Source organism: Seriola lalandi, unplaced genomic scaffold (genome assembly GCF_002814215.2).
Source record: "Seriola lalandi dorsalis isolate HSWRI2012SDOR001 ecotype SW California unplaced genomic scaffold, Sedor1 jcf7180002054326, whole genome shotgun sequence".
Taxonomy (NCBI): Eukaryota; Metazoa; Chordata; class Actinopteri; order Carangiformes; family Carangidae; genus Seriola; species Seriola lalandi.
Genome location: NW_019524879.1, coordinates 16,388 through 42,369, shown reverse-complemented (window position 1 = coordinate 42,369; position 25,982 = coordinate 16,388). Strand labels below are relative to the sequence as shown.

General features: G+C 41.7%; 1 protein-coding gene across 1 annotated transcript in view; it reads left to right on the top strand.

Annotated features, from left to right (window-relative positions):
- The window catches only part of LOC111655605 (uronyl 2-sulfotransferase-like), a 36,017-nt gene that overhangs the window by 622 nt on the left and 9,413 nt on the right, over positions 1-25,982 (top strand). The window lies entirely within an intron of this gene.

The window sequence follows — 25,982 nt, the reverse complement described above, 5'->3', positions numbered from 1 at the left end:
GTATGCAGTCAGCTGACACTGCTGAACAGCCTGTAGACACACACACACACACACACACACACACCCCAGCCCCCACCCCTCTTTGATGGGACGTGTAAAAGAAAGTTTATTCATAACGAATAAGATCATTACCTCTCATTCACCGCCGTCTGCACCGGAGGCCACAGCGTCCCATCGACCCCATTCACCCCAGATGGGTTATCTTCTTGTCCTCACATCATTCATAATCTTTAAACCATCCAACAGGAGTCATGTGAAGTTGCTGTAGACTGACGCATATCTTCATAAGAATGTGAGAATATGGTCAACTATCTCATCTAAAATATTAAATTCCCCCGATATCTTAGAGTTTGAAACTTCTCAGAGCAAAGCCTGAGGAATGCGCTCTCCTTCGCAGCATCTGAATATCAGTTCTGACTTGTTGGAGCATGATTGAGATCTATTATGGTAACATGAACTTAGCAACTGTTAAGGCTGATACTGTACGTTGATGGTGACTGACACCTCCGCTTGTACAGCCTGCTGGTGCGCTCCTCTCAGCCGCACGGCGCTCATTACGCACGACTGGCACCGCTGGAACAAGGCGCAATAGTGTTCTAAAAGCTGAATTTATGCTGTTTTTTTTTTTTTGAGACATCGAAGCGCGTTTCTGTAAATGAGCCGGTGAAAAGCATGGGCTCGAGGTTTTCTAGTTTAGAATATGATATCCTGAAGGGAACACTTGGTTTAGATATGACTTGGAACTGCCATATTACTGTCACTGCAGGGTCAGGGTGATAACAAGAAGAGAGTGGATATGTCTGTGGCTACATCTGCCTCGGTAGTCCTCAGAATAGCATGTGTTTGTATGTTCATGTGTGACCTTGTGGTCTAAAACCAGCTGATGCTCTACAGAGAGTCAGATGCAGAGGTGATTTTATCAACATGTCAAAGTGTGTGTGTGTGTTTGTGATCGTGTGTGTGATTGTGTGTGTTGAAAGGATGTTGTGTTCCTACCTATTTCTTACAGAGGGCTTGAGGCCTTTATGACGTGATAAACATCTGGAACAGAATGAGAGTCACTCACCAAGTCAGCCACTAATCCCGTGGGTCAGATTGGTTTCCTGTAGACACACACACACACGCGCACACTGTAACACATGCATACATGCACATGTGCCTGCACACTCCATCTGCACAATCCTGTCAAGAAATCTTTTTGATTTGATTTGTTTCAGTTTTGCAAAACATAAACCCAGACAGTTTTTTTCTGGTGTAAAGTTTCTGCAGAATGTGAGAAAATATTTAAACAATTAAGAAGCCAGTTTTTTTTATAGTTCTATATGGGGAGCATTAATACTTTGCTGGGAAATACAAGTTGATTGCCTGAGCAGACTCTATATACACTGCACACATTCGCTCTGATGAAACTGTGCAGCCTAATGTGATTTAGAAATTGCAGCAGTCGATGCCGGTTCATTCTATTTTAGAGTAATTGCATAAAGCTAATGCGCACACAGATAGCCTGTAATGTCTCTTACTTTCTCACTAAGCAGCGCCCTGATTCTGAGAAGTGCTGTATAACCTGAACACACACACACACACACACACACACACACACACACACAAAGACACACACACGTTTAAGTGATCAGCTGAATCTTGGACACACCAACAAACACACCTTCATTTTTAAAACCCCCAACAGACTGAGACAAACACATTTTGTGCACCATCAAAATCCACCAGCAATCAGCCATGTGCAGACCTCGAGGGCGAGGAGTCCCTCTATTAGAAGATGAATGAGTGTCTGGGGCCACCTGCGTGACGCGATCTTCACTGCAGCTCCGCACAGTAGACCCTGAGGGCCGGAGCCTTTTCAAACACTGACTCCTCTATACTCTTCAGGAGTGGGGGTTCCTTATGTAACACTGACACATCTACAGTGTAGCACCTCCACTGGGACCTGGATGAGTAATCTTCTCCGCTCATTACGATGCTGAGGCGGAGGAGAAAAGACTTTGTTTCTGACTGCAACAAGGGACACCGTTTAAGTGGTAATATGAAATTACAAGCAGCAACTAAACTTCATGTTTTGGATAGTCGTCTGATTCCCGAGCCGTAGTCAAGTAGCAGGATCGTGATGGAAAAATAAAACATTGTAGTGGATTCTGAAAAGGTTGGTTGCTGGTTGGGAGACGAGAGGGCCTTCAGATGTGGTCTGCTCATTGTCTTCATTCTGAATCAAACCGTGTTGTCTTGAGTACTTGAAGGAGAGAATAGAGAAATCTGGTCGAGAGGAGGGAAGGTGAAGATCTTTGCTGTGCAGAATCTCCTTGTGCTTTGTTGGCAAAATAGCCTGTGCCGGCGCTTTGAAAAGAAAGTTCGGAGGAAAGTTATTTTCGCATATAACTTCACCTTCCCTGGTTTCTCCCTTTGTCACCCTCACCCATGTCAATTACAGACACACTCTGTTCTTCTCCACCCCAGTCTCTCTCAGTCTTCACTCGCTCTGTGTCACAGATCGATGTGTGAAACAGCTTGCCACGTGACTCAGAAACTGGATGCAAACTCCAGAAAACGCTGTAGGGGATTTTTTTTTTTCCTCAACAAGAGGAATAAATTAGAAAATTCAGCATTAATAATCCTCCTCCTTATGCATACTGCATGTGTGAGCAGCCTCCAATGACCAACCAGTGATTAGTTTATGATTTATTTACCTTAAGCTGACTTTTGTTACTTTTGGCTGCACTGTGCCAAGATGAAGGTGTGGATTCCTGGTGGGGTAAGTGAATACGGGTGTGTATGTGGAGGAGAGCAGTAGGTTGATTTTGTGCAAGTGTGTCTTAAGTGTGTGTGCTTCTCTCAGTCACACACACCGCAGAGGGAACAGAGCCTGTTTTGTTTGGGCCAGTGGCGAGTTTGGTGTCTGAGGGTGTCACTCAACGTATAGCTGCAGCAGCTAAAACGGCGTGCAGACCTTTAGACCTGGATTTACAGCCTGCCTGTCGATGTGTGTTCTCCATCACCGACTCTCTCTCACACTTTCTCTGCCGCTCTTTCCCTCTCACACACATCCATGCTGATATTCCCTCAAACAAGCCTCCATTTGAGGGATGTGTCCGTGTGCGCCTCCATGTGCGAATGCACAATCACACCTGACTGTGTAGCAGATTCCCCCAGACGTTTGACTTGGCTCGGCTGTAAGGTCTCTGACACATGATTAAATTCATTGTTTTTTAGAAAAGTTGACAACTTGTTTCACTGCTGTAGGCCACCTTGACTGTTACATTGTCAGAGAGACACGGGTAAAACTGAGCTGAATGACAAATTGGCTGTGATTAGTAGTCAGTCAGGAATCGTTTTATAGAAGTAACTGCCTCCATACCTAGTGAAAACTTAACATATAACAGAGATATGAGATTGAATATGAAAGGATTTAGCGAAAGCTGGACCCTGCCAGAGATCGAAGCCATGAACTCTCTCCATTCACATGCACCACACGCCATATATCTCTGCAGTGACATTTCAAAACGCTAGTTGACTGTCAGCGTCCTCTTGATCTCTGGGATTTTGAATGCAATGATGAGAAAACGAGTATGGCTGTTCTGTGATATCGCAGGCCGTCCTCTTGTAGCTCCTTGGAGCTGAGAGAACAAAACAGAGAGAAGGATCTAGAATTTTTCTCTGTTCTCTCAAATCTTCCACTTACTGAGCTGGATCCTTCAGGATTAGTCAGCATACGCAGTGCGCTGAGTTCTCAGATATGTGGATGGATGTAACAGATTTTTAAGGACACGTAAGCACACAGGTCTTCCTCTGTGTTTGTCTGTGTGTGTGTGTGTGTGTGTGTGTGTGTGTGTGTGTGTGTGTGTGTGTGTGTGTGTGTGTGTGTGTGTGCGTTGTTACAGTTCCCAACTCCCCTACCATAAATCATAAGCGCTGAACGGTGTGACTGTCAGTCTCTCACTAAGCATCGCTCTGCTTCTCAAAAGAACTTTGTAACCTTAAAACACTCACACACATAAATTTAACTCACCAGAAACTGGCAGGTAAAGTGTGTGAGTTGCAGGGCGGTGTTGGGGATTACACAGGTATGTGTGGACACAGAGGAAGGTTCAGGATCTCTCTCCTCCCTCCAGTTTCTGTCTTATTTACAGCAACACTGGGCAGGAAGTGGGTGAAAGCAAACTTTTTAAGTGAATTCAAATAAAGTTTAGTTTGGCTTGTATGAGTAGTGCTACCAATAAACTTCAACGTGTATATAAAGAAGAAGAGTGTGAATGAGAACAGAAGTCTGTCGCTGACCGACTGAGTGATAAGGTTACACCACTGGTCGGACGGCTGAGTCTTGGAGTTTCCCCATTGGTTGTTGCGCTTTCAAAATGTTTTGGCGCGAACAAGCAAGATTGACTTTTCAGACCCCTTTAGCAAAAATCACCTAGCAACAAATCTAGCGACTTTTTGGACAAATCTCAGCTACTTTCTGTAGCAGAGTGACGCCAGTATTGCTCTACAAGCATGAGGTTGGGCTTCTAGCTTTCTCTGAGTCATTTTTTAACAAGCAAATGTAGCTGAAATCACAACACAACCTTTGTCTTTAATTTATGTATTTGGTGTTTTTGTCAGACGACCTCCCAGTTATAAAATCAGGATTTTAGCAGTGCACAGCAGCAGCCCGGAAGTGACTTTTAAGTGACTGCTGGTTAACATGTAGTCTTAATGGGCCAGTCACTATTTCATACTTGTTAGGTTGTTTAACAACATAAACAAAAAAACATGTAGATCAGAGCAGCTTTATTGGAAATCTGACTGCATTAAAATACTGTATATGTGAGCACAGAGAGTAGGAGAGAAGCAAACAGATAAAAGTTTGGGACTAGGCAGAATGCAAATACTTCTAGTAAGATTTGACTTTTTCACAAAAGTAATCATGAAGGGAAACTGGTACTTATTCACTTTCCCTGTTTTTATAGCATTTTGAGCTATAGGCACTTAATTCACAAACCTGCTCCACTAACCTCAGGTCTGACTTGCTGCCCCCATTTTCTTAAATAACATTAAAACACATTAAAGCATAGGTAGTCACAGAAGTATTTTAAACATGCACACACGGACCTGCAAACTGTAGTGAGGAAACTGACAAACAAACTACACATATGCAGAAGAGCTTTGTTGAGCGAGCCAGACATGTAAGTGTGATTTCTGGAGCAAACTCACCGCTCCACTCACACCAGTACGCCCGCTTCCTGTTGAAGGATATTAAAAAACAGCGTCTTTATTTCATCCAGTCATATTTTGTTCTTCAAACTGACAGATTTAGTGGCACTGAGTCTCTGACCAGAGACTCAGAGTCCACGCTTTAAAGTGTCAAATAAAATAGAAGGCAGACCAGTGCTGGTCAAGCTGCCACTCAGCATTTTAAAATGACTAACAGGGTTGCCAGGTGTGTACCAGTCTGACTCTGGGGTGCAGTTGGTCATGTGGAAAAATACTTAAACTTCCAATTTATTCCCTGTACTCCTTCGCTTTTTTTTGTTATTTACGTGTGCAAAGTTTGAGCAGAGGTGGCAAACCAGAGCACGAACATACATTTCTATTTAATACTAAAGGCTGCTGCTTCATGATAATCTCATGTTTAGTGGGCGAAGGTAGAATAATATTTTGCGTCAATCCAACACCTCCAGCTGTCAAGACTCATTAAGAGGTGAAGGCAGGACAACTTGGCCTACTCTCTCCATACTCCCTCCACCTACAATATGTTAGTCCTTATTGAAGTGCCGGGGAAAGCATTACCTCCGACAAACCCCAAAACAACTCCTAACTGGCATCACGTCCGCCCTAAATGCCAAAACAATCAGACGGCTTGTAATTCCCTCTGGGTTGGTAAAAGGAGCAGTCGTCCCCGCTGAGCACAGACGAGCCTCGCTCTGTTTATTTACCTGCTTTCTAATGTGTATGCCAGCTTGTTAATTGGGTTTAGGGGTCAATAAGGGGGAAACAGTTTTTACTTTAATGGAAACCGAAAAAGAAAAAGACTTGGTGCTTTGATTTTAATTGGAGGATTTAAAAGAAAACAAAAGCAGAATCTAGATCAATATTTCATGATTGTTATAAGCACTTGGTTCTACATAGAGTAAACGGATTAGCATATTTTCTTTCTCATTAGTTATGATAAATGATGATCTTTTGCATTCTTTATTTTCTGGGTTATTACAAAATGAAATCATGTGAAAAATAGCTTCATGTTGACCCCGTGATTACATAATAGAAGCAATTAGCATTACCAATTAGCATCTCCATGCCTGAGAGGCTGCCATTGCCCTCTCCAGAGAGATGGGCAAACACTAAAACAACACAGGGCAATTATCCTCCATTAGTGCAGTTGTTTTCACCACACAAAAAGAGAGCAGATGTAAAAAAAAAAAAAATTACCAACGCGCCAGTGCTGTTAAACTGCAACTGCTGTTCCAGGCTTGCTGAGGAATGACGGTTATAACCCAAGAGAAATCCCAGATAAATTTGTGGGCAATGGTATGTGACTAGGCCTGTGTGCTATGCTACTGTATGTGGACTACGTCTGCTTTTGGCCAACGACTGCAAATGACTGATCAAATTAGAAACTTGTTCTGCAGAGTTGGTATGTTAATTGTGTTGAGTTAAATACACAATCATTCGCTTTTAGATAACATTTTACAACTGTATTGTAAATCTCATTTCTTCAGGTGTATGAAGCCACCTCTCTCTCTATTGAAAAACGTCTAAAACCGAGTCACATTGTGTTAGCATTTGAGCTTTGGCGGAGCTTGTAGGTGTGTTTTTGAACTTTGTCTAAGCTAAGCTAAATGACTATCGCACATAAACCCTTATAACATTTCAAATTGTTGTTTTTTTCCACATATTTTTTTCAATTGATATAACACATAAGATATAGCCTGTTAATCAGTGACCTTTAGAGGAAGGCAGATTTGACAGAGCCAGGCTGGCTGTTTACCCTTGATTCCGTCTTTGCGCTAAGCTAAGCTAACCATCTGCCGGCTGTAGCCTTATCAGTCTTCTTACCTAACTCTCTAGAGAGCAAGTAAGTGTATTTCCCAAAATGACAAATTATTCCTTTAAAAACATTTATAGCTCAACTTTATGATGTAAAAGTGAACTACGCTCCACACAGCCGGAAGCTTGAGTCTCTTTCAGTATTCCATGTAGTCAAGAATACATTACACACCAGCTCAGAAGGGGGTTGTTTTTAGGAACTGTGTGCTGTTGCCAAGACACTGATGATGGCTGGTTGTGGTGACTTTTATGTCAGCGCCTGTGGTGGTGCGTGAATCGGTGGGTGGCTCAGGGCCCACAGCCACTGGGTGGTACCTTGGCTAATGCTTGTAAGAAGGCGACTATGTATATCCCATAATTTAAAAGATCAGTGCCAGGATAAGTAGAGGTCCTGTGAGAAAATTAGGTATTTGCGCACAACATGTAAACTGAATGCCCTGCTTTAATCAGCTCTTCTCTGTTCATCCAGAAGGACAAGACCTCTAATCTGAATCAAGGTCCTTTCGTGCTGGAATTAGAAACAGAATAATTACAGTCTGCTGTATATTTTTTGAATCAGCCTTGCCCCTCCTCATAACATCCTTCCTCATATCTCAGTGCCTTTGTGTTATCTTATTTTGGAAATTTCTTTGTTTATTTACCATTCCACATTCCTCTGTTTATTGCCACACAACACTCAACATGTCGGGTGCTTGTTTCCATTCAACTGGCCACATATACACTTGTCATCAAACAGCTGGTTTGTGTGGTCACTGAAGTCAAGCAATTATTTTCCAATTTTATTCAACAACTGGGTTCTGACTCTGTCCTCACAGCTCTGGACAAACACGCAGCCTGAAGCCAAGTAATTGGTTGTTATGGGACTTGTTAAGAGGAAACATGTTGCCCGGTGGTCAGCGACATACCTTGTTCAAGGAACTCTGCCTATCTTTATTCTGAGTGAGTTTACCACAACTCTGTCTGCTAGCCTCATTTCATGGCAATCAAAAAGTATATGGTGCTTTAAAATAGCAGCCTTAAATATACAGCAAGGCAGATAGACCGGCAATGCCCAGCCCATGTTGTTAAAACCACTACGTGCTGGTTTGGGGAGATGTATTGCTTTGCACTTTAAAGTTTTATATAGCAAATGCCCTTTTTGGGTTTAGCTGAGTCGAATGAGAACTCCAGTTTTTCAGCTGTTTTCTAGAAACTTGCAAAAGTTATTTTATGTGAGTAGTATATGAGAGTGTGTTGTCTACAGATGTGCCAGTGATACTTGACCAAATCAAACTCTGTGTGAATTTGTTGTGACTTAATCATGTGGAATTTTAGATGTAGTCACTAATTAAGCTAGATAACCATACCAACCTTTTACTTGCTCTGCTGTCGTTAGTCATTAAATTTTAGTTGCAGAAATCACTTCAACAGATTGCACAGATAGTCCCAGCAGTGGTAAATGTTATCCTGTCAGACACCGCAGCTGAGACCTAAGGGCAATGCAAGGTGTGGGGCTTTCAGAGTTGTCAGAAGTTGCCCTTTTTTTGTAAAATGATACCAAAACACAGATTATCACCTTCTATAGCCTTCAGCCTTTACAGTGTTATTATAGCGGTCTTTCATTTGCTCTGCACAGGCCTGTTTGTACCAAAAGCCGTGAACATAAAAGTTGATAAACCACATGAATTTATGTGATCTTGCTTCCACTTATTTGTGTGCAGGTGCATGCATGTATGCACAGTTATATGGTTTTTAAATGATCCACGTTGGTCCCTGATGAAACAGAACTGGACTCAGATTAAGGAAAGACCATTACATAGTAATAAAACTATGTTTCCATGAAGTCAGGAATACTGGAAGACAGGGCGACACAAACACTCACACTCATGCTCTTTCAGCAGCTGCTTACATAAAAGATCCAAATTGTTTCACTGATAATATGCGACTGTTGCAAGAAATTACTTTATACATTCCAGTTTCATTTCGTTGCGCTGCAACTTTTTCCTGTTTAGTCTGAAAGGTACTTTCTGCTTTACACTCCAGCCTTAGGTATTTTACAAGTCACACACTCTTTACACGAGCTAGAAAGAATGCATTTATTGTTGTTTAGAGGAAGATAGCTTTTACAGAGCCACTCCACATGTCTGAAGGCCAAGCTAAATAAAGAGGAAAGCGAGAGAGATGTCTGGTAACCCCTCCCAGCTCCGCTCCAAACAAAGTCTTATGTAATTCCCGCCTGTCACTCAGAAAGTCATAACTTTGTAACTTAGACAGCAGCCTGAAGTGTACCTGACTGATTCACTTCAAAACAATTACCGAAGGCTTTGAGGGCCTTTAGGGGAGATATGGCTGACTTAAAGTTATGATCATTTTATTGCTTGCTGACACCAGAGGCAGTTCTATATTTTAATGTTGTCATTATTGGATTTGAATGGAAGTGTGTATCTGCTGCCAATATTCTATAAAGTGACCCATAATCTCAGTTTCAAAGACACAAATTTCCTGTAAATTCCTGCTTATTTTCTCTGTATTTTCTTTCTTTTTTAACTTTTTTTTTTAATTTTTTTTTTTTTTTTACAAACTTTAAGATTGATGAACATTTATTGAATCCCTGCAGCATCTTGTACAATAACCCACGTCACAAAACACATTCAACCTCAGTGCTATAATCAGTAGTGACTCCTGTCTCTGTTTGTAGCAGGTGGAATACTTCACTGGCTATCCTTAGAGAATAAAAATATTTCATTGCTCCAGAGCTTGTTGGCTGGCCTGAGACAGATTAATGTATCGATGGCAAAGAGTGGACGCTGTGAGGACGGTCTGAAAAGCATTTTTGAAATGTTCAGATGGAATGTGGTCGTCCCCCGTGGAAAGCAAACCTCACCTCGGCCCAATCTCACACCCTTATCTCAAAATTTGCTCTCGCTCTCTGAAACCCAACTTTGTCTCCCACCACTTCTCTCCCTGTCTTTCTCAGTCTCCCACTTTTTTGCGCTTACACACTCTTCTCTCAACACCTGCCTCTTATACGAAGACAGGAGTGCAAACTGTGATTGACAGCACGTCATACCCGGCAAAGAAAAAGGGAGGCTAAGTGCTAAAATCCACATCCTGCCATCACCTGTCACACTTATGAACTCTTCAATATCTAGATCTTTCTTTCTTCGTGTTTACCCTCCGAACAACCGATGCTCAAGCCGCAGCTGAGGTGTACTGTAGTGGTAAGCTGCACCCATAACCCTGTACAAATGTTCTGGTCTGCAGGAGAAACCACATTTTCCAGATGTTTTGAAGAGACATCTTGAGTGAAAGCAACACAGTCCAATGTTAACAAAGTCTTTATCCAAAGACACACAAACGCCCGGCTTCCAAGAAGTTGTTCTCTTTCCTGTCCAGTCAGGACTGAGGTTGAGTCGTTTTGCTCAGCAGGAGATTGGTTCGGCGGGTGTGGTGAGTGGTGTTGATTACATGGTGTTTGTGTATTTTTGAAAGGGAGAGTGATGAACTGAAATTTAAATGTTTCACTTTAGTTACTTTACAACCAGCCTGAGAGGTTCAGGAATGTAACCCGCCACAATAAACTGGTATCTGAAGAGGTCAAAGGTCATGTTAGGACCTTGGATAAACCCGGCTTGAGGTTGAATGGGTAACTCTATTTCTTACACTCACAGTGTTGCTACGCCCCTTGAAAAGCCATCAGTTGTCTGGCCCGGTTCACTGGCCCAGATCCTGGATGTGTAGTGTTTCCACTGGCCTGGCCCAGAACAACCTTTTCTGCTGCACCAGTCTGGTTTGGACGGGACTGAATTCATGCCAGTTAGACCTGCCTGTCCTGTAAATCCATCCATCACTGTGCAGAAAGCTGTTCTAATTCTTTACCACAAATTCTAACCCCAAGGATAACCATACTCTCTCCCACTGTTTATCCAGCCTCCCTTTTCTCTCTCTGTCTTTCTCCCTCTTTTTTTTCCATTTCCGTCTGGTCTGGTCTACTTTCTCTCTCACTGCTCTCTACGTCCTCATGCCGTGAACCTCTTCTCTCGCCACTCTTTATTATTTCTCTCTCTCTCCTCCTCCTCCTGTTTCCTCTCCTGGAAGTCTGTGCAAAAAACTTCCACGTACATTCTTTCCTGGACAGCAAAACTCTGGGCAAACAGATGCAGGCTGTGTGTTGTCCTCTGCACTGCAGTGGAAGCGTATGACACACACACACACACATATATACACAAACACAAAATGTGCCACTGGGTGCGTTGGCTGTGTGAAACTGCCAGCTGGAAGGTTTGTGTCTCTAATCACTACATGCAGTTCCATTACACACTCAACCGCAGGATTTCCAAACCACTGTCTCTCCGAGCTCTCCTGTATCTTCTCCACCCATTCGCGTGCCCATTCATGTGTGCGTGTTACTGTTCATGCGTGTTTCATCTGTGACTGTGTGTGCATTTGTTTGAGTTTGCAGACTTAACTACCATGTCCATGATTTCACAAGTTTGCATTCTCATATATGTGTAGGTGCAGCTACGCTTCGTGGAACTGCTGTCGGTATGAAAAGTATGCCGTCCGTGACTGCTGTTTCACTGTCTGAGAGGAAAAAAAGAAACTTTTCTGTCTGTTCATGAAATTTGCTGTAGGGAACACATAATTGAAAGCAATCTACTGAGAAAGAGATTATAAACAGTAGAGGGAGATATAAAAAGATTCAAAATACAGTTAAGGGAAGCGATAAATGTTGTGATATTGAATGCACAGCCTTTGGGGATTATCACCAAACATTACAATCCACTTCCATCAGCCAGCTGTTTATCTTCAGTTTTCTTCTTCCTTTTCACTTGTTTCTGCTGTTTATAAACTCTCCAGAAACAAAAAACAATGTCTCTTAAAAGCGGAAAGCCATGAAACAACAGAAACCGTCATCATCCATCATCCTTATGCAGGTATCTTTGAGCCTCTTCACCCTGACAAATTTTTTTAATCTCTCTCTCTCTCATATATTTTCATAACGAGTTGTTGAGCGTTGTGGCTCTCGCATGTAGCTTAAGGTCGTCTTCAGCCGCTCTGTTCTGATGGGGTGCTCCTGAAGTAGAAGTGCTGACCACCAGCTAGGGCAGCCCAGCCCACATTGCTAAATTAAAGAGAGAGCTCCATCTTCAATCTCAGCTGGAGCCTGCACTCGCACACGGCAGCCCAGTGACTTTAGTCAGTAGTAAACATACAAAACATTCGGGAACGAGTACATTTTGTTTATTTGTGGTGTTATGATGCACCATGTTGGAATTATATGCCCGGTGTTTCCTGTTAGTGTAGTTAGACAAAGGAATCTAGCAGTGGCCAGTGAACTGCAAAGACCACAATTCATTGCACGTATATAGCAACATGTGGACATGAGAATGTGCGCCACAAAACTCATGAAGCTGTGTAAAGCCCTTGTAATATCTAAGGAGAAAAATGTCTTTATCAAAAATATTGCCACTCTACTCTGTAGTGAAAAGATAATACAAAAATACACCATTACAAGTAAATATCCTGCATTAAAAATTAGTAAAGAAGTATTAAAAGTAGTAAAAGAATTATCAGCTAAATTTACTTTAGCATCATAAAAAGTATTCATTCTGTGGGGCATGGCGTCTTTCAGAGTTATATTATTATGTATATGATACTATGTGTACTGTAAACTGCATTTTATTGCTGTAGGTTGAGGTGGAGCTGCTTTTTCTTATCTACTTACTGTTTATATACTCTTCTTTTTTATTTGTAACAATTTATCATGACTCAAAAGATGATTACATTTTACGTGTTGTGCATCAGAAAATATGATAACTATAGCTGCCAGATAAAAGTAGAGGGATACCTGAAAAGTACCAGAGAGTGTGAAGTAACTTCATAAAGACATACCTGAGTAAAGTACAGGTTACTCAGAATTATCCAGCACTGATTTTTTTCCAGGCTGTTGTAAACGACCTGTGCCAAGCATCAGTATCCTCATTCCGTGATGCACAGGCACACATCACTCAGCCACATTTTGTGTCAGTAACATATGTTAAGATGGGCCGTGGTGTAGAAGTCGCAGCCTGTCTATTTATAAGAGTAAAAGCTCCCTGTGGGTTGGTCTAAATAAAGGGGTTGAAGGAGCAGCAGAAACTGGGCTCATGTGGGTTATTCTTCCCGCAAAACAATTCCCAGCTCTCCTGGCTATATTTGCTCCACAGAGATGGAAAGCCACACGGCACACAAGGAGTTTGCGTGTCCTGGTTAACATCTTATCTTCGGAATATCAAATGCTTTTTTTAGGGAAACAGGTGGAAATGTAGAGCGCCCTATCCTGCACTCTCTTCTCTTCTCGCCAGATGTCCTTTGCTTTCCTTTATCTCTCCCCTCCCTCTTTATCTTTGTCTCTTCTGTTTCTTTAATCCTTCTGACAATGTCATCTCCCAGACTAGAGTCTTAGCTCTAGGATAGATTCCTGCTTGTGTATTTATAGGCTGAGCTAAAAGCATTTGCCCACACAAAATCCCAAGCATGACACATTGATTACAGGCTGGTGCAGACTGTCTGAGTCTGTGAACTGTGACCAGCAGCATATGGACGGCAATGACCGTGAGTGACCACAAATACAGTTGTATGAGCAGTGCTGTTGTGCGGTTTATGTCTGACGTCTCCAGAATGTGACATATGACAAGTGACACACTGAGGTTCAGATGTAACTTGGATCCAGCCCTTGCTAAACCAATAAGTTTAAAACTGGGTGTGGATGCAGTATAATTTTTACTCTTCTTTCACTGTGCTCTGGTTTTTACTGTCCACATCACCTCAATATTTAGTACAGTGTTCATTTTTCACACGTTCTTTTTTTTTTTTTTTTTAAAGGTGCAAAAAATATATAAATGCATGTTAGTTGCAGACCATGAATGAATACTCGCCATTCAAAGCCAGACTGCCCGACCGCGATTGAGAGTTAATCATCATAGCTGCCCTCAAATGACAATGAGCTGACCATCAGATGGTGTTTATGAATGGAAGCTAGTTATTTCTTGCCGCAGCTCTCTCTCTCTCTCTCTCTCTCTCTCTCTCTCTCTCTCTCTCTCTCTCTCTCTCTCTCTCTCTCTGTGAACTAGTGTTTGGCCTGGACTTGAAGCTGTGCCCATGTTTCCAAGAGGCCAGTCAAGGGTGAGAGAGTTTCCCTCACCTTAGCACCATGCAGCCCGTATTAGCATGAGTCAACAGAGTTGGCGTGTGGATGCTGTGTTTGTTTGCCTCTTGCCTTGCATGCATGTGTACAACAGCTATATGTGTGTGTGAGAGCGCGAGATAGACAAGAGTGTGTATGTTGGGCTCAGCAGGGTGCCTGTTGGGAGGGGGGTAGTACAGGACAGGGTCTCAGTGTGCTGCCTCTAACCAAGATGTGATACACGGCATAACCCTGCCCCAGCACAGCAAGAGAGGCAGATTTAGCACCTTCAGCCCTCCCAAATGCCTTCCCTCTGCCCCTGATGACAGAAACAGAGAAGGAATACTCTTGGCACTCTGCTGGTACTGTAAGGAAACCCACTTTATGAAGAAAATTAGCTTCCTAATGACCCATAATAGGTGTATATTTCTTTACTGCTTCTCCTTCAGAGCTTGTGGTTTGGGTTTTGTTGCCAGAGACAAGACAGAAAAAGAAAAAAATTACCAAATGTAGTCATGCTCAGAGGCTTACTGTGCAACATAGAAGGATTTGTTTATTAGCACGTTTATTAGCTTAATTCTTAAGAGCTTATTGTTTACATTGTCGATGTTATTGGATTTCTGCTCTGATTATGAAGTGGTTATTCAAAGAGGCAACAGGGTGACAAGGAGCATCCATTTCCCAGCAGCTTCTGTGTGGAGATAAAAAACAATGAAACCAGAGAAGTTGACTGCTGGCATTTCTTTCTTTCTTTCTTTCTTTCTTTCTTTCTTTCTTTCTTTCTTTCTTTCTTGCTGGGAAATTTTTTATTTGTTATATGCTGTATTGTGTTGTTATGCATCAATGTTGACTGGTAGCCTACAAGTTGGTAATAGGTTAAGACTATCTTTGCACCAATTACTTATTCACATGTAGAAATGATTAGTTGATTAGTCAATTAGTCAAAAAGCAGAAAAAGGAATTTGCAATTGTTGTTATAATCTATTAAATTTTTAGTAAATCTAAAAGTTGCAGGTTCTCAAATGTGGGAATTGTCTTGATCTTACTTTATAGTAATTGAATGTCTTTGTGTTATGGACAAAACAAAGCATTTAAAGAAGCCACCGTGGGATGTAGGATGTTGTGATTTGACATTTTTTACAGACAGTTCATGTTCATCTGTTCAATGCAGCCGGTGAACAGAACTTTATAACTCACTTTAGTGAAGAAGTGAGTCTTAAATATTGAATCTGATATTTATGAATGCTACTCACCCATATCTACTTTAAGACATGAAACAGTGATGACAAAAAATACTGTGGGTGAGAATCACTTCCTGTTACTCAAGCTACAGATCATGGATCATCCTTATTTACTCTGTTACGTCATACAGTCAGATTGTACCACAGATGGTATGAATCATTTGAATGAACATCAGTTCATGTAGGTAGCTAAGATGTGTCATCTTGAACGCTACCCTCGATACTTTGCCTCGTTACTTTGTGTCAACACCTACATTGCTTAGTCCAGCGAGTGGCAGCTCTTGCGTCCAGGCTTTTTCACAGATCTAACTGTGATGCAGCTGCCTTTGATGATGGCATGAATCAACGCACAAGTCCTAATTTACCTAGACTACGTAGTAAACTAGCATGGTCACCGGTGCGCACAGGCTATGGTCAGCTTTCATATCGAGCCTTTAAATCTGATTCATGATGATGGTGGATTGATTTGAAAAATGCCCCGATTGCTACTGCAGTATGCAGCCTCTTTCAAAGGCTTCATCTATAAATACTTCTTTGCTGTTCTTGGAAGTGTGAGCTGCCATCTGTTGTTTATTGCTCGGTTGTTGCTCTTTGCTCACTTTTTGGCCACTGTGGTCCATTCAGATGCCAAACGCCTGTCACTGCAGTACCGTTCAGATATTGTCACTCCATTTACATTGTTCACTTCAGCTAAATAAAACATTTTCATCTCCATATTAAGAAATCAGCTCAGTCAGGATGCTTTGTAGTGTTAGAAAGTAAACACGTTCTTGATTATGCAAGCATGATTTGTGATACCTCAAGTGTTATTCAGGAAGTTTGTTAAAGTTCTCCTCTTCTTCACTGGGGCAGATCACCGTCACCAGCATGTGCGCAACACATGGCAAATGCACTTTATTTGGCACCTGATGAGGGTAGGGAAAAAATAACGTGTAGGGAAGTGTGTGTGCATGTGTATGAGTGTGTGTGTGGAGGCACTGTGATGATGTCATAGGGTGCAAGGTGGTCTGCTGCAGACGCACATCCTGTGGCTTCTGGTAGTAGGCACTGTAAAATGTTCATGTGCGCACACACACACACACACACACAGACAAACACATACACACACTTTTTCTCACATGTGCAGATGCGATCGAACACACACAAATCCAAACCTTTCTCTCTGTTTTTGTTGTTTTTTTCCCCCATCACTCACACATACAGTACATGCAATCAAATGTGCACATGTCGCCACGCACATACACCTTTCTCTGTTTTCTTTCTGTCTTTCACATATCACACACACATATATCCTAAAACAGCTGAAAACAAAACAAGGGAGTGGCAGTATCCTAGTCCAGCAGTGGTTTAACCTGGCACTGACCACAGCTGCAGTGCAAGATGGAGCCTGACAGCAGTTTCCGTCAAATGAGTATTTATGTAACAGATGATGTAGGCATTGAGGCCAGGGTTCTGCCACCATTCACTGTGTCATTAGTGAGAGGTTTGGGGTTTCGCAGATTCTACTTATACATGTGAAACCACACGCATGCACAAAGGCACATGTGATATTCACAAGTAATACTGTAAGAAATTTTTGCATGCACATACAGATTTTTGAAATTCACCGATTTTCATTATGAGGCTGCAGAAACACGCACACACACAGTTATGTACAAGCACCAGCACACACTGGCAAACAAACTGCACTTGCCCAGCACTGCTGTGCATGGAAAAGAGTTGAAGGTGGAGAGGGAGAGTCATGATTTGGAAGAATTTAATTCTTCCAAATTAGTAATTAGGTAAGAAAAATATGACCCAAATATGATTGTAATGATGATGTATTAGTCAAATTAAGTAAAGCAATTACCTCATAAAAAGAAATCAGATATTGAGCATTTGTTGAAAACTCACTGGCATTTGGGCACAATGTATCTTTGACTAGTGTTGGCCTCCTGCTCTGATTTCCTGTCAGCAGTGGGCACAAGCATTTTGTTCCTGACTGTATTGACTGTTTCTGTCGGTTTATGGTTAATGTGTCTATTTACAAGATTTCCATTGCAGCAGTTATGTTTGGGATTTATTATGAAGGCAACTTTTTGTACTTGGTTTTATGTTTCTTTCTCCAGTTTATGTACTGTTGCGTATCTATTTTTGCTATCATAGATGTTGAATTATACTTTATTGAGCCAAGTAGTATTTACCACAATGAATAGGACTTGGGAATTGTTGCCTGATTTTTGTTTTTGTTGTTGGTTCTGGCTCAAATAATGCACTATTTCTGATTTTTATGCAACGGCAAATCATCATATTGTGAAGGAAAAAAATTGTCTTTTGCACAGAAAAACAGTCACTATAACACATTTTACAAGTCAATTTTTCAAGGTTATTTAGGATTTTATCATTGTGAAGCATTTTTATATCTTTTAATACCATTGTATGTACAAAGATAGAAAGAATCCATTGTATTGCTCATACAGCTTTTTAATTGACTGCTAGTGATACTGCCTGACCTTTATGTGTGTCAATAATATACCTTTTATCTGGAATGGGTCATCTCTGTGCTGAAATCACACCTCCCTGTGTCAAACAGAAGAGTGTAACAGTCCTCTAAAGGTCTATTGTTGAGGCCCATGAGAAAAGTAGCACGCTCCAGTGGACCACAGTCACACATTGTGTGGGGCTCGCGCATTTCCCTCTCTGTGGAAATATTTTATGACATGGCCTCAGTTTTGACAAGGCTATCCAAAAAGCTAACACAACTAACTAACTTTTTTTTTTTTTGGACTCTCATTCTATTATCTCACTGTACATCGCTCCTCTGTCTACCTCCGCCCTTTATCATCTGGCTTTCGCAAACCTTAACTTTTCTTTATGTCTCTCTCTTTCTCCATCAGTCCTTCTTTCTTCTGTCCCTCACTCCAGTGTGAGACTTAGCACCACACAGGCTCTCTTTATGCAGTCTGTTTGTTCTGCCATACCTGCCGTGCTCGCTTGTGAGCAAAGTCTGATGAGGACTGCCGCTGCTGCACAGACTGACAGAAATGAAATGTTGGATTTGAAACTGTAGGCATCATAATCGATAGCTCTTCTGTATCTGAATGTTTCACACACACATGGTGGACACATACACACATGGACACACACATTGTTACAGTTAGGATCCTGCCATTGCTCATAACAATATACAGAGGAATGCATGTATCTCCTGCCATCACCCATAAGAAAAGGGTCCTTCTCACAGCTGGGTGAGTCTCTGAGCCAACACTTCCTGGTGCAATAAAATTCCTTAACATTCTTTAGCCAGTATACTCCTTAGTCATCAGTTTATGTCATGGATTAGTTCCTAATTTTCATTTCATGAGCACATTAGATATCACAACACAGAGGAACACCTAGTTTAGTCATTTTTGAATGAAGTATATAAGTTCCTGTTGGGCGTGTGCACCATTGCATGTAGTTAATATACAGCAGTGCGCTATCTCCATCCATGTGTGCATGAATCTGTGCTTCTTGGAGGAATTATTGTGTTTCTCTGTGTTGAAGGGATTTCAGGCCATTGAGGAAGCTCTAGCTGCCAGATTGCAATTCATCTTCTTCTGCTGACCTCCGCAGAGGGCCCACAAACTGATTTGATAACAATTTGTTCCTGTTTCCCCCTCACTGTCTCTCACTCTTCCCCTCTCTGCCCCTGACTTTATTTCTTGACATTTCCTCACTGTGCTGTTTGCTACAGCAGCTGCTTTTCCTGAATCTAGTTGTGTCACATGATGAACCCAAAGGAATTCCGGTTCTCTGTAGGAATTCCCTAGCTCTTTCTGATCCCTCCTTCATATGGTACTTTTTGTCTTCCCTCTCTTGCCCCCGTTCTGCCTCTTTCCTCTTTTTACGTCCAGAACTTTATCCACTCCCCCACAGACTCCCACAGGGCGCAGGTCAGCAGGTGATTTACATAGCACACCACAGACGTTCTACATGTGTGCTCAGCCATTTGTCTGCAAGGCATGTATGTTGTTTTTTCTTGTAATTTAGAGTCTAAGAAACCACAAGAAGACAAAAGAGAAAAGTAGTTTGACATTGCACAAAATGCACTTATTTGCCTAGAGTTTGATAGTACCACTCTCATGTTTATATCCTAAATATGAAGCTATAGCTGGTATACAGTTATCTTAGCATAATACTCCGAAATCAGAAGTTTTAACATTTGGACAGAGCCAGGCTAGCTGTTTACCTCTGTTTACACACTTTGCACTAAGCTAAACTGAGCCAAGCTAAACTAAGCTAGGCTATCAGTCTCCTGGTTCCAGCTTAACATTTCTTGTACAAACATGAGAGTGATATTGAGCTTCTTGTCCAACTCTCAACAAGAAAGCCAAGTGTATCTCCCAAAATGTCAAACGATTCCTTCGAGTCCTGAGTCACAGGTGTGTAGCCTCATTCTGGCTCCTCACAGATGTGATTGTTTTTATGACTATGTGTTTCATATGTGGGGTTCAGGCTTGCTGCTCTGTGCAGCAGTGATAGAGCAGAGTGCAGGACTTCCAGATTCCAGCCTCTCTCAGTGGCTACATGCACATTCAAGCATGAAACCTAAAGCAAGCAGATAGATGACGCTCAGTGTGAAATCACACACAGTGGGAGAAGTTATGTGGGTTGAAGGCTCATGGACCATTTTTGCATTCATGTAGAACAGTTAAACACATAAAGCAAAGTGTCTTGGCATGTAACAACTGGAGTCACTCACCCTCATTGTTCATAAATGCTGCTGTTTTTGTCTCTTCACAGAGGAGGAGGAAAAGGAATCCCTCAGGCCACCGTCATGACAGGCCAGCAAAAATTCAAAATAGATGTCAGGATTTGGTTCACCAACAGTCTAACAATATCTGTTTCGATGATGATTGTGCAGTTAGGCATGGGTACACACCCAGCTCTTTGCCTCATCTCTCATTCGTGAGTCAGCAGAAACACCACTGAAGCCTAGGACAAGGGTGTTGGATGGTAACAGATTCCACATCCGGCTGTTGTCTGTTTTCAGTTGACATTGTCATGATGAAAGGGGTTGTAATAAACCATTGTAATCCTTTTGTTTTTGTCAGCAGCAGGCTTCAGAGTACTGTGTCGGTTCCAAAACAAAAAGAAAAAAAAAGATGAATTCTTTCAAAAACTTATTTAGTTCTGGTGAGGCTCAGGGCCAAGAGAGCTGAACTGTAAACTAGATCAAAATCTAGTACGGGACCACTTATGGTCAATGTGCGAAATTGGAACCGCTGTAAACAGCTGACATTATAGCATCGTATTTGCATTCTGCCTATGGTCAGCCGGTTTCAGCTCTGTATCTGTTTGCTTCTCCCCTACTCTCTGTGCTCACATATTCTAATACAGCTGAATTCCCAATAAAGCTGCTCTCATTTATATGTTTTAGTGTTTCTGTTGTCGGACAATAGAACAAGTTTGAACAAGTGACTGAGACGTGGCACATTAAGACTACATGTCAACTTCCAAAGCTGCTGCTCTGCATTTCTAAAATCCTGATTTTATAACCACAACGTCATCTGACAAAATCACAAGTCAACTACTTAATTTACTCTCTAAAACCATGAATTTTCACTCTTTTTCCAGTTGTGCACAGCACAGATGTCTCTAGTGGTGTTTGTGTGTATATACATGATGCATTTTCACATCTGGAGGGTTTTGTGAGCTAGAGTAAAGCAACAGAGGCCGAGGAGTTGCCCAGTTGCGGTTGGTTTTTAATGGGTTGACTGCTGAAGTTTAACTGCTGCTGCTGCTGTTGTTGTTGTTGTTGTTTGACATGGATCTACCGTTATTTATATCTTGAAATATTCAGAAATAACATGGATTTTGGCACATTTTTGAACATATTTTGTAACGTCTTTCGTGCTGCTGACAAGATAATACGCAGTCTTGTCCAAAACGTAGCTCATGTTGGTTCACCATAATAGCATGCTTTGAATGAATGTTATACGCACAGACATTTCCTTAGCTATTGTTAGCACCCCAATGGATATTGTTGTTGTTTATTCAATTTTCTTTATCAGTCTAAAAGAAAGACTCCATTTGACATCTTTTGTGGGGGTGTGTGGGGAGAATCTCTGGTCAGTCTAAACGGCCACCTGCAGGCCCTTTATGCATAAGGACAGGCTAGCAAGACAACTGGTGTCATGCCCACATGTCCACAAGCAGAGACGAGGAACATACAAATGGCACAAGCACTCTGCTGCTTTTTAACACGGAAGTGCAGAATTAGCTGACAGAGCAGCATGCAGTTCACCAGAAATCCCTGACAGCATCACATCCTGTTATTATCCGTATTATCTGCTTCTGACGCAGCATTGACATGGTTGCCCACAGGATATGATATTAAAGGACGAGCAAAGCTCATCGCATCACTTCCCTGCCTTTGGATGAGTGATTACTTCTCCTACTTTGACTTTGTGGCGTCAGACATCTATTAGTGTTTCGACTGTTTGCCCAATTTTCTACTTCATGGCTCATTTCTTCATTTCAAAGCTACCTGATTTCCAGAGTTAGTCGGTGCTCATCGACTCTGTGACAGCTTGCTGGATAGAGTATGGTCAGGCAAGGTCAAAATTCATACCTGTTTTTGTGTAGAAATCCATGCACAGAAAAGTGTGAAGTCACTGTGGCACTGAAAGCAACACTCAATGTACTTTACTGATCTAAATTAAATTAATAACACTGCCAAAACAACCTGTGGCATGCACCTGGAGAGCGGCCCATGCTCTGTGCTGTGAAATTGGAGTCTGAAAGTGTTTGAAATTTTCCCTTAAAACTTTAAATTCAGTAATCCTGTAGCAGTATGGCCTTGAAGGGGCTTGAAGAAGGTGATGTTCTATTGCTCCTCACGTGTTTGCTTTGCATGCTCAAACTGCCTCATTTGATTTTATCCACTTTGCTTGTCCTCATTGGGTCTCATTGACTTCTCCTCTTCAAGTTTTGAGACATCAAATGACTCAGCTGGGGTCCTGCGTATTGATTTACTTTGTCAAGTGTGAAATATACTAATGGTAGTTGGAAAGTGACTGTTGAAAGTTTGTGGCTAAATACATGACTGATCAACCGTTATCTAACACAACATGCAAGATTTGATTCAAATGTGTTCCTTACTTCAAAGTGTGTCCGTTATGAATGCCTATCATGGATGCTATGGGTGGTCATATTGTGTCTTTGTCAACTGCAGCACTACTTTACTGCTTGAATATTTTGAGGGCTTTGACTTTCACATGGATGATTTCCTAATGAATTAGATGAGTCACTTCTATTTCCTCTGATCTTCACAGAATGAATGGAAATGATTAAGCTTCTTCTTCTTTTTTTTCCGCAAAGTATGTCTTTTATTTTTAACTTTCTGGGCATATAGCTGTGCAGCCACTAGAGTCAACACTGCTTTGCTTGGTCATCAGTTTAGTGGTACGTCCCTGTCCTACAGTGTACACGGTGGCAACCGCTGGTGTCCACAAATGACATGCTGACAGTCACCCTGAAGTCTCCCAGCCCCTAGTACATCTGTATGCATGTGTGTATGCTCTCACAGCCCCCCTGCTGCATTTCAGTAACCAAAATTTTAGGGGAGCAATACGTCCACAAATTAGTCTCCCTACCAGGTTTTGGGCTTTGGGCACCTGCAATAACATAGCAGAGGCACAGCTGTTATATTTATATCACAAAGTTGTCTGACCATTGTTGATTCTCAAGTGACTGAGGGGTGATGTGGAGCAGGGCGTAGTGGGTGGAGACCCTGACCCTTAGCTTAACTCCCCTCTGTAATTAGGTAGCTGGGTCGAGCTATGGGTCTTAATGGAGGGCCACTCCCACACCTCAAATCAAAGGGTTGGGTGACCACACACACACACACACATACGCATTTCATAGACAAACACATGCAAAAAAGTATGTATATAACCCATACACACTGACTCTGTTTGCATATGCTCTCTATTATGGCTCGAATGTTTAGTCAAGACTGTAACCATAGACGTGTATCTAACTTTAACTGGGTGTGTTTTACACAGCTGGGTCAGGCTGGAGTTATGTAATTTTCAACTGCAGTGCAGACTGTCATGAGATACCTATCTGCCCATCTATCCAAACTCTTCCACACTTTTTCCTTTCTCCACTCTGTTCCTGTATAAACTCAAAAACTATGCTCCATATTCCCATAAAACCGGCAGTAGGGACATGAAGCAAGCACGCACTTTCTATACTCTCATTTTCGTGCATGGTATATACAGAAACTACAGCAGGATGTTGTTAAGGATGAGAAAGTTTAGTCTTCACAGGCTGAGGAACCTGTAATCTGCTTTCACATACTTGTAGAACATTCCAGGGCAGCAGCTCTGTAACCTTCCATCCTTGCCTTGAGTCCCGTCCCACAGCAAAGTGAAGGCCCCTTAACGTCAAACCTGCTCCTATCCTCTTGGCCTTTCCCTCAACTGCCCATTCCTGTGTGGTTTTCCGCTCCAACCTCGGCCTATTCTGGGGTGTGTTCTTCCCTAAGCTTTACTTAGCTAGGTCGCCAATTTCACAAAGCAAATGAAATGGTCTATGCGCTAAATACATGTTTATGAAATTCCCGAACTTACTGTAGCATTCCTGAAGCAGGCCAACACCAAGGCGAGAATTCCAGAAGGAGGAATTTATTCTGGGCTGGTTTGTTCAAACCTTGGTGGGTTAGTCCCGTGCAAACGTAGATATCTCTGCATTTTTGAGGAAATATTCACATGTTTTTTTTTAAATGATTTTGATAGCATAAATTACTTACAGTATATTTAGTTTTCTTCTCAAAAACACACATTTGTACCCTTTATCAACGTTACATTTTTGTTGGCTTTTTTCTTTGCTGGTTCCAGAACCAGACTGACGTAACTGTACAGGGAATAGTAAATCCACTTTCTGAATTAACAGAAATTTTTCACAGAAGAAAAAAAAAGTCAAGCTCAACTCAGCTAATGAGGTGACTAATTGATGTAGGTGATAATTTGCTTTAACAAGTTCCTGGACAGGAGCAGCAGCCTGCCTTGTGTTTTTTGTGTGCGTTGGGTCCAGCTATAAAAGTTTAATTGAATGCTTCCACTTACGTAAATACAGGTTTCATAGTTAGTGTCCACATATGACTTTTAGAGTTTGGTGTCCTAAAACTTGTGGGAAAAAACTGTGAATTTGCGCTGCAGGTTTCCTCACCAGATTTCCACTAATTAGTTCCTGTTGGAGTTTTGAATTATGACACATAAATTACATCTATGGTAATAATCAGCTTCACACAGTTTCACATTGTGTCCTGCCTTTTAAATCACATTGCTTAATGTCTCAACTTGAGGATGTACAGTATTAGCTTTCAACTTGTATTACTTGCATGTGTTGCTCAGAAAATCATAAACAGTGTTGATTTGTGGAGACCTTTTGTTGTGCAGATCATAAGCTTTTATGATTCTTCTTAATTTAATGAACACATATCTGTTGCAAGGATGTGACATCTGCTTACAAACAATTCTGGTTATTTTGTTGTGTCTTTGTTAATATATTGACTGTTTTAGAATTCACTGATTAAAACTTAAAAGCACCACTGATTAATGTTGCTGTCCATGTTGCAGTATTGATTAGATAATTGTACTAAGGAATGGTTATGCAGCTGCTCTTAGCCAGAGGCGGGTTCATGGATCTTGTGACACAGTAATCCAATTAACCATTTAGCTACATGCCTATGCATACCGACACTCCAGTTAGTTTCTCCTTCAATCACTCACTGACACACAAACACACACACACACACACACACACACACACACACACACACACACACACACACACACACACACACACACACACAAAACCCGAGGATGTGTTCAAAGGCACTGACCTTGATTTAATTTGTGAATTCTTCCTTAACTTTTCAAGTGAGCCCTTTGCCCTCTCCTTCCTAAAGATTTCTCCACTTGACCATTCATGACCTGTGTATTTCCAGGGGTACATACAGATGGGCGACAAAACAATAAAAAATCAACATTAATTAGCAAAGTAAGGTGTTGAGCCAGAAAAGCATCAATTCTCCTTGGTATTTCCTTGGCACTTCTATTAATGAAGTAATTAGTGATTATCCTTACTTTTATTCAAGCTTTTTCCTGTAGTTTGTGACTCATCTGTGTGTACATAGCTCAGTGTAAAGAAGTGGTTAATGGCTTAAAGATAGTGCTGGTATGGAAGGTGAACTTCTATGACTGAGTGAGTGAAGTCATATTGCAACCACAAAGTACAGTATGAATGCAGCATGTGTCCTGTGGCCTGTGTATTGTTTTGGAATTCAGCTATTTCTAGATCGAGCCAAAGAAGTCCTCATTGACTGCTAACAGAGGATCAGAGGACAATGGGGTCGATGAGTACAGTACGCTGTACAGTGGCTGTTTAAGTTCATTTTCCTCTCACTGTGGGTGGTGGGGGTGGAGGGCAGCTGTCAGCTTTTACGAGCCTCGTGCCTTGGAAAAAATGAGTTCCAATCCTCTATCCAAAACGCTAATGAGAAGCACACACGGGACGGGGGGTGGGGGTCA